The 9,144-nt window shown below is 50.4% G+C and overlaps 1 protein-coding gene across 2 annotated transcripts in view; it reads right to left on the reverse strand.

The window, feature by feature from the left end:
• Positions 1 to 8,665, reverse strand: part of Loxl2 (lysyl oxidase like 2) — a 76,521-nt gene extending 67,856 nt beyond the window's left edge. The window contains exon 1 of one of the 2 annotated variants that reach the window (XM_023714670.1): positions 8,548 to 8,665. The gene's annotated coding sequence lies outside the window, so the exon portion shown is untranslated. The other variant, XM_004630664.2, reaches the window with a different exon arrangement.
• Positions 8,666 to 9,144: the final 479 nt, after the last annotated feature.

Below are 9,144 nucleotides of genomic sequence, written 5' to 3' on the forward strand. Positions count from 1 at the left end.
ACGCACACACACATGCACACACACTCATGCATGCACACAGATTCTTAGAACTCTCATCAGAACCACATTGTCTTGAGTTTCTGTGTACCTGGAAGGAGATACTGAAATGCACAAAAGATGGCAAGGGCCTGTACCCTGGGGAAGCCAATGCCATAACTATTTAAAAAGGAGCAGTTCCACAAGGTTGGGGTGCACTGAACCCAGTTCCTAGAGGAGGAAGGCTCAGGGTGCAGACAGAGGTGGGGCTCAGAGGTGGGAGTTTGGGTGTGTTGGGCAAACTGGGTGGGAAATAGTGGGAGCTCTGGGCTGGCAAGATGCACAAACCGGCTTTTCTGAGATGATTGGTCAGCTCGGTCCCTCAGTGGTGGCCTCCTGAGCTCCCTGCTTAGCTTGCCTTGTGCCTTATGTAGGGCCTGGCCATTGCAGCAGGACTCATCTCAGCTCTCAGTTTTGGACATATTTTGCATCTCGGGGGCTGCTGGACCAAGCTCTCATTTGAGTACGGAGCCTAGGCCAAAAGTCAGTTCTTCAGGCCAGTACTTCCTGGATAAGCGCCAAGGCCAGAGGGCCTGTGACAGAAAGGCAGCTGGCACCGGGACCGCAGCCCCACGGTCAGCTTGTCTGGAGGTGTATAGCTCCACAGGGAAGTGCGGTGCCCAAGCTTACAAGCCCAGGCCCTGGGTTCTGCTGCCATCCGGCAGCCCAGTGAGCCACAGCAGCAGGCACCAACCATCACATCAGCAGAGCTGGCTGGGCTCAGCTGCATGATGCCAGCTGGTGCTGGGCCCCCAGGGATCACTCAAGACAACAGCATCCACAGGGTGTTGGCACACAGTCAGAGGCCTGAACGCACTTGCTCCAACCCAGGGGCAGACTTTCTGAGCTGTGTTTAGGACTGAGCAACACTGGTGCTGGTCACAAGCCTCCACTGCACCTCCTGCTGCTAGAAAGGGTTCTGACCTTCATACTACACCTCCACAGGGGCCCGCTCTATACCTCCCATGGCCAGCTCTAAAATGCCTCCACTCTTTTAGCAAGACAAGAACTAGCTTCAACCTGCTACTCGAAGCTCTAGGCATCCTGACTGAATACATCTGATTCCACTGCTCTCACCCTCATGCGCCTTTGGATGTGACATTCCCTATTTTAGAACACTACATATGCCACTTATGAACACCTATGCACATTGAAAAATCCATTAGAAAATCATTATAACTGATAGAAGAGTTCTTCAAAGCACCAGGATTCACAATCAAAACATACAAAATTTACTATTCTGAGCTGGGCATGGTGGCACACTCCTGTAATCCCAGCACTTGTGAGTTTGAGGCCAGCTTGGGCCACAAAGTGAGTTGAAGCCCAGCCTGAACTACACAGTGAGACCCTGTCTCAAAAAGACCAAAAAAAAAAATTTGCTATTCTTATAGATTTTCACTGAACAACCCCCAAAAATGAAATTAAGATGCAATCTCGAGGGAAGATCCAGGGAACTTCCTGGAACACAGCTGTGCTCCTTCCTGGACTGATTACTGCCGGCTGCTTTAGCAGGAACATGATAGACCTGCTCTCTTAGAGGCCACATGGGTCATGAAGTCTAAAAACTGTTCTACCTTGTCCTTTACTGAGGAAGCTTGTGGCCTTTGCCCAAGAGACAGGATGGTTTTGCATGGATTTAGATCAGGGGAAAATAGATAAGAGACCATGGCCAATTCTCCAGGCGCCAGGGAGGAAGGGTGACATCACGACATATGTCACGAAGTCATGACATTGGGACAATGAGTGATGGAAGGCAGTTAGAAAAGGTGGGCATGGCTCTGAGAGCTGCCAGGGTGGGGGGAAATATACTTGGTTGTGGGTGGTAGCACATACTATAGCCGCAGCTACTCAGGGGGCCTTAGAGGTGGCAGGATGGTGAGTTTGAAGCCAGCCTAAACAGAGCAAAATAGAACAAAAAGACCCGAGCAGTACCAACTTGAGAAAACTGAAAAAGGTTAGGGACCCCGCAGGGTTTCACTGATGTCTAAAATTTAGCTTTTTCTTCTTGGTCACTAAAATATGCCCTATGCCTCTGTTCAGCAGAATGCTGTGCGCATGTGTATTCCAGGCACTTTCAAGGTAGCTTGGAATCATTTTTGGATGCGGCTATGGGCACACAAGAGTGCAGAAAATGCCAACTCCCAGAAGCCTGATGAAATCTAACTTCCTACTCTCCACACTGCTACCTCTAGCCCAAGCTCTACAAATGCCTGGCCCGTGCTCTGGGGCTGCTGCCGGCACTCGGTGGGCACCAGGGGGTCTGTTGCTAGGCATCCAAATAGTTTTCAGGATGCAAGCTTCATTTCTAAATACACCTATCACATATCACATTCCTGTGTCCCCTGCTGTGACAGGAAGGGTCCCTCTCATGTAGGATGTCACCAACAAATCATTTTGGTGAAGACTAGGTGGGAGGGAAAGGGAGTCAGGAAGGCAAGACAGAACCTGAAACTTCTGTGAAGACCAGCACTCTAAGAGAAGCTTATGAAAGAACAGGACTTCTCCCTGCAGATTTGAACCCCTGCACCAAAAGGCTCCTGAGGATTGAGACATTGTGGTCACACCCGAGACAGTCACTTACAACCTCCCTATGTCATGCTTCCTTCCTTGACCCTTATAGAAAGAAGCTGCTTAAGCCAAATCCAGAGGACTTCTACATTACAAACATCTCTTCTGAACGCTGTCACTGGGAGCAATTCAACACCCAATCCCAAGACCTCAAGATATAGCTGCAGCAGCCCTATGCTGGTTGGAAATACCTTGAAATTCCTGTTTTACTCTTAAACTCATGCTATGCTGGTGGTCTTTGTCTAGGCGCTACTTTACAACAATAGGCAGACTTCATAGAAGTTCATGCATAAGAGGTATTTGTGTACCAATGTTCATACAGTGCTATTTCGAAATGTCCAGTGACGGATGCGCAGATAAACCAATGTGTTGTGTGCACAATGGAATATGATTCGGCTGTAAGAGGCAGGACATTCTGGCTAAGCCTACATTGTGGAGGAACCTTGAAAACTCTATGCTAAGTGACACACACCAGTCACAAAAGCAGAAACACTGCAAAATCCCCTTTATATGAGGTAGCCAGGGCAGTCCAACCCACCAGGACAAAGTAGGACAGTGGTGGTGCATGGGGAAACGGCAAATTAGTGTGGAGTGCTTACAAGTCTGCCTTTTAGAAGGTAAAGAAGCTATACAGATGGACAGTGGGGGTGGAGGTATAATTGGTGAATATTCTGAACACCACTAAACTGCATTTAAAAGTGGTTAAGTGAATTTTCTCTTATATGTATTTACAATAAAAACCAGTGCAAAAAATGTTTCTTCAGATGCACTCTTAGGTTTGATATCATTTTACCTATGCATACTCTTCTTGAAAAAAAGTGCGCTTTTAAAAAGTACTTTATTTCCATATTTGTATTTGGTTTTAAAAAGTTTTGGAAAGTTATTTAGAAAACTGTCTTTCTTACTAAATGTTTGCCTTATGCAGGAATCTCTGAAAAGCTGTGTTAGCATGATCCACGGCCACCAATAGCAGATCAGGACAAAGATGCCTGGGAGAAGTTCATGACCCTAAGTTGTAGGACATCATAAAGGGTTTGGTGGCATATGTCCTGTGATCCCAGTGCTCTGGGAGGATGAGACAAGAGGATGACAAGTTGGATCTGAGCGTGGGCAATTTATCAAGACTTTGTCCCAAAAACCAAAATAAAACAACAGGGAGTGTAGCTCAGTGCCAAGGCCCTAAGGTGTGGTTCAAGTCCAAGCACTGCCCTCCCTTAAAAATAAAATCGCAGACTGAGCTGTTCACAATGTTAAGCTAGTCATCAAGGAGAATCAAGGAGGTCATCCGGGAGCTCTTCCCCAAGGCATCCACGCGAGCAGCTGCAGGTGCCATGTGGTGTGAGTCCGACCAGTGAAAAAGCTAACTAGAGAACACTTCGCCATTTGCACATGGCACACAGAGGTCCTCAGTGTCGACGGGGATGAGCTGCAGGCCCTCTTTCACCTGTCTGCATAAAATGGGCACAGTATTCGCATATAACCTACATATATGTACCCGTAAACTTTAAATCATCTCTAGATGACTAATACCTAATACGACACTCACATGTCACCTTGTCACATGGATCCCACACAGAACTAGAGGATGGCAAACTGAAATTGTGCTTTCCAGAAATTTCCAAAATAAAATTTGGTGTTTTACCTGCAGTAGGTTGAATTTGCAAATGCAGAGCATGCAGATGCAGAGTAACTAAATATACCTAAATAAATACTAAAGCTATCCCAGTTAAAGGGACCCAAAAGCCTAGGTCTAGAATGTTCGATAACCTGTGATGTCAACCACATCCTCATCACCTGCTAGCACAGTTCTTGCTCTAACATCCTTCTTTCCCAAACAGAACTTGCTTGGTAGCATTGTTTCTTCCAAGGACAATGCAAAATACTGTTCAGCCTTCTGGACAGATATCGTACATATATAAATGGTCACCATCTTGCTTTATTTTCCTAAAGCAAGTAGCTGTTCAGGAAAGGTGGTTCTGGTATCAGAGGCTTCTCTAATGCAGTGCACGGGAGGTCAGTGGACACACCTGGCAAGGCTGTCTCCCTGGCTGGGCAGCACTGGACCTGAGGCCAGGAATGCAGCTGCAGGGTCACTAGGATGGGAGGCTTCAATCTAGGTAAGATGGAAGACAGAGAAGATTTCCACTGGGTGCTACACCTGTTGCCTCATCTCTGTGGGCAGCCGCTGGACCCTTTTCCGAGCCTTTAACTGCTATCTTTGCTGTTTTTGTGGCCCTGGAGCAGGGTGGGCTGCAGCCACTTCATCTGAGAGCTCTTCGCCCAGAGGGTCTGACTTCTGGGCCTACTGAGCACAAGAGCTTTTCTCCAGAAGGAAATGAGCAGCGGCGCGCACAAGCTGCTCTTCTAAAGCCTGGCAGCCCCCAGGAATGGGGAATGTGCTTCCCCAGGCTTCCATAATTATAAAATGCAGGCAGCAATCAGATTTTTACAACTGCAGCTGCTGAAGTGGACCCGCCTAGAAAGTCTGCCCAACAGAGACAGCCTGCTGGCTAATGCAGAAGAGAATTTATGGGTGTCAGAAAACAGTGTGATCTAAGCTTAATGTTCTGCCCCCCCTTAAAGGGCCCCTGGTTGGGTAACAGGATTGCATCAGCCAATTTATGGGCCCCTGACTGTATCATGGGGAATCTGGTCTTTCACTCACATACGTATGTGCAACAAATAGAGCAACAGGCCATCTCGGAGTTGAGCAACAGGTCCTTTCCCCACCTTGCCTGCCAAAGAAGGAGGGCTACAACGCATGAGTCTCATTAATAAGACATAAAAATGTCTCATCACTCCACTGCAAAAGCAAATAAATATAAGAAATAAAAATGTTAAAAAGCAAAGTGCTCCGCTGCTGTAGCTCCTCACTAGACAAAGGCAGAATAAACAAAACTGTCCATAACTAAGGACTTCGAGGAAAACTGCTACCCGGGCTCCTTGCCTGTCACTGGGGCCAGAGGCATCTGCATGAAGCCACCAGCTGCCAAAATACCAGGTGATGTTCAAAGTGAGGTGATTTGCTCTCTACCAGATTTCTTTCTGGGGTCTTTGTGTCTCTGGGAATGCCTGTTGTAGACATTTCTGACATCACACTTCAAAGCGGAGAAACCAGAGAACTCAAAAGAATAACATTCCCCAGCTCAGACAGCCCAGCCTGCAGCCCTTGGGAGGCAAGACACTTCCCTAGAGTTTACAGTATGCTGGGAGATAAACCCTCAGGCTTCCTTGCCTCATAGTTCTTTTACTTCAAGCACCAAATAGTCAGTCATGAAATGGTATGGCAAGGATTCCTGCTGGCAGATGTGTAGGAAGCGAGAACATCGGGATGGAGCCCAAGCTAGGATGAACTCAGCAGCAGGCACTAGAAGCTCCATGCCCAGCTGCATATATGAAGGCAGGGTGCTGGCTTCTACCACCAGCAGCTGTGCCATCCTGTGCCACCCGGACAACTTCTCTGTTTTCAAGTTTCAGTAGCATAAAATGAATGTAACGGTACCCACCTCACTCTTTATGGGGACATTATAAGAATTTGAAGGAAATAATAGTTGGAATAACATATGATCCACCAAACTCAGGTCAACTATAATAAGAACATTGCGGGGGGGGGGGAGGGAGATTGGGAGAAATTTTTAATGGTGACTGAGTAACAGGTGATACCAAAGAATCAGTGTTCATTTCCTTAGGCATAAAGTGGCACTGAAATTGAATTATTTAGTTTAATATCTTCAGAGGTCATACTGAAATATGTGGGGATGAGATGACATGATGTCAGGGATTTGCCTTAAAATATTTCAGTGAAAACAGAAAAAGCCACAGATGATGTGTGGTGAATTGTTAGTAAATGCTGAAGTTTGGTAAGAAGTGACTTGTTTGTACCCCCCTCTCTCTCTCTCCTGCATACTTGAAATTTTTCAGAATCAAAATTTAAATAAACAATGCACAATTTTCCGGAACATTAATCAGCTTCACTGGCCATTATGTCCAGTGCACAGAAAACCTGCTTCCTTTACAAGGCCCTGCCAAATTGGTCATCCAGAGGTCAGAGGGCAAGGGCTTGGGAAGATGGCCAGGAGAGGCCAGGCAGGGAGCCCAGCAGGGAAGGAGACGGATAAATGGAAGTGCCCTGGCCTTGCAGGGTCTCTGGTCTGGGATGCATCGAAATGTCAGAGCACAACTAGGATGTGTGCTTGGTCTTCAGACCTAAGTTTCGTGTGCAACTCTGCTACTGAGCGGTCAAGTGACCTTAGACCAAGTCAGTTCTTAAGAGTCACAGGAGGACAAGGAAATTGCACAGGGGGCGGGGAGAAGACATGGTCTTGCTCTTGGGAGGTAGCCCTACAAACACAGGGACCCACGGGTGTGGAACCTTTGCCACGGGTTTGATGATCACTCCAGGAGGAGGGACCAAAGGGGTACCGGGCAAAGGGGTGAAGGAGATTTCTAAAAAATGTATTGAAGGAGGGGTTCAGAGAGTGGGACACTCGTGGGCTCTTACCCAGGAGATTAGCTCTTTGCGCTCCTTCCTGAACCTCCTCCCTGCTCCTCTGGCACACAAGATGCCACGAATAACAAATGATTCTCCAAAGATGCCAAGTGGGCCTCGGGATCTCCAGGACCGACAAGGTCAGGGTGGGGGAAGGAAGGCTATGGGGCAAGGGATGCGGCTTCCATTCCCCACACGGACTAAGCTTCGCTTTTCCTTCTCTGCGGAAAGTGAAGGACTGAGCTGTCTTAAGGTTTCCACGGCTCCTACATTTTAGGAGGTAAAACTAATTTGGGGCTTGTCTTTGGAGTGGTATGGCTTTTACTAGCGGACTTCGAACCACAATGAGTACCTCAATGCCCTACCCCTGCTCCACCTGCCGCCCCCACCCACCCATTTGGGTTCCAGTGTGGTGGGGGAGCGGTGGAGAGGAAAGACCGCATCTCTTTCTATCTTTCTAGTGCAGCGCTGGCTACAGGGACAGTCACCTCTTTCCTAGCTTTGAGAGGGGGAGGAAGGGGGCGCAGTGGGCCAAGAGCCGTGTGTAAAAGTTGGAGGAACTAGGTACCCGGGGACCATCCCGCCCAGCTCTAATCGGGTCTGTCTGGAACGCAAGACCCCTGGGTTCCCTGGCGCGTGCTGTTACTCCATGCCGTCTAGGCGATTTCCGCAGGATAGGACGGACCCTGGCGCCCCCGCCTCCCCTCCCCTCCCCCGGGGAGCCAAGGCAACTAGGAGAAGAATTTCTTGGCGTGCGGACCGCGCCTCTCCTCCTGCAGGGCTTGGGGGCTCCGGCGCCCAGCCGAGCCCCTCCAGCAGGCTGACAAGAAAACCCGGTTCCAGGCAGTGCGCGCCAGAGCTGGGGTCGCAGCGTCTCAGACCCATGCGCCCACTTCCCTAAAGCTACGGCTCCAGAATGTCCCCTGTCCCCTAGACCGCTCTGTCGCGAAAGCCAGAACCAAGGCCACCGCACAACCCCTGGAGTCTCCGGCCACGCGCTGCACCCTCCACGCACCCTTCGCGCACTGAGGCTCCCTGGGTCCCGCTCCCCAGCTGCAGCGCCTCCTCCCGCACCACTAGGCAGGGTTGGGCAGGGGACCTGCGCCCCTGTAACGCTCCAGCAAAAACCCTTTGCTCTTGCGCCGCCGACCGGGGCCAGCATCCCGAGCCGCGCAGAGGTCCCGGGGAGACGCTCCCACTTCCCGCCACCCGCGGTGGCGCGGGGTGCGCGCGCTCTTACTTGGTCGCAGGGTCCGCTGTGGCCGGGCCGGGACTGGGCTCTGGCCCCTCTCCGCGCCCGTCGCTGCGGCGCCCCTTTCCCGAGCCAAGGGACCCGCGCAGACTTCTCCGACCCCCAGCTGGCCGAGGAGAGCCCAAATTTGGGAAGTGGCGCGCTGCAGCCTTGGGTTTGCTCTTTTAAAGCGAGCCGGGCGCAAACCCCTCCTCGGGCCCACCCCTTTCCCCAGGGCGGCCACTGGGGAGGCCCGGCTTCCAGCCCCCTTTGTTGTAATCCGAGCCCGGCCACTCCCGCTGAGGGGGCTCTACGAAGGCTGCCGCGCCCCTATCCGTCTGAGTACCCAGGGTTTCCGAGGCTGGGAAGACACAGGGGTGTGCTGGGGGCTGCGTGTTTCCTCCTGCGGGAACCTCCTCTCTCCATTCCCACCGCACCCTTGATTTTAACTGTTTGATGTCCAGATTTACTAGCTTCAGGACCCGCGTCGAATCCAACTGCGTATTGGAAAACCTACCCCTCCTGGCCTGTAGTAGAAGCTTAATAAAAAGTGAGGAAGGAAAGAAAGAGTTTGGGAGCTCATTCATCGCGCTTAGGCTTCTCTGGCTTTCTCCCGGAGGAAACAGATGCTAAACACAGGGCAAACAACAGCCCTCTTTCTGCCAGCGTATCACTTCTGCGGTCATGGCCACAAGTCACTCTCCTTTCTGAGGACCAGTTTTCTCTCTTGCAAGTTAAAGGCTTTGGGTCCTGTGACCTCTAAAGTCTCTGTGCCTTCGTCAGGACGCTGGCTGATTAACCATCCCTGCTCTGAGGGGCC

Source organism: Octodon degus, unplaced genomic scaffold, assembly GCF_000260255.1.
Source record: "Octodon degus isolate 3935 unplaced genomic scaffold, OctDeg1.0 scaffold00036, whole genome shotgun sequence".
NCBI classification, from domain to species: domain Eukaryota; kingdom Metazoa; phylum Chordata; class Mammalia; order Rodentia; family Octodontidae; genus Octodon; species Octodon degus.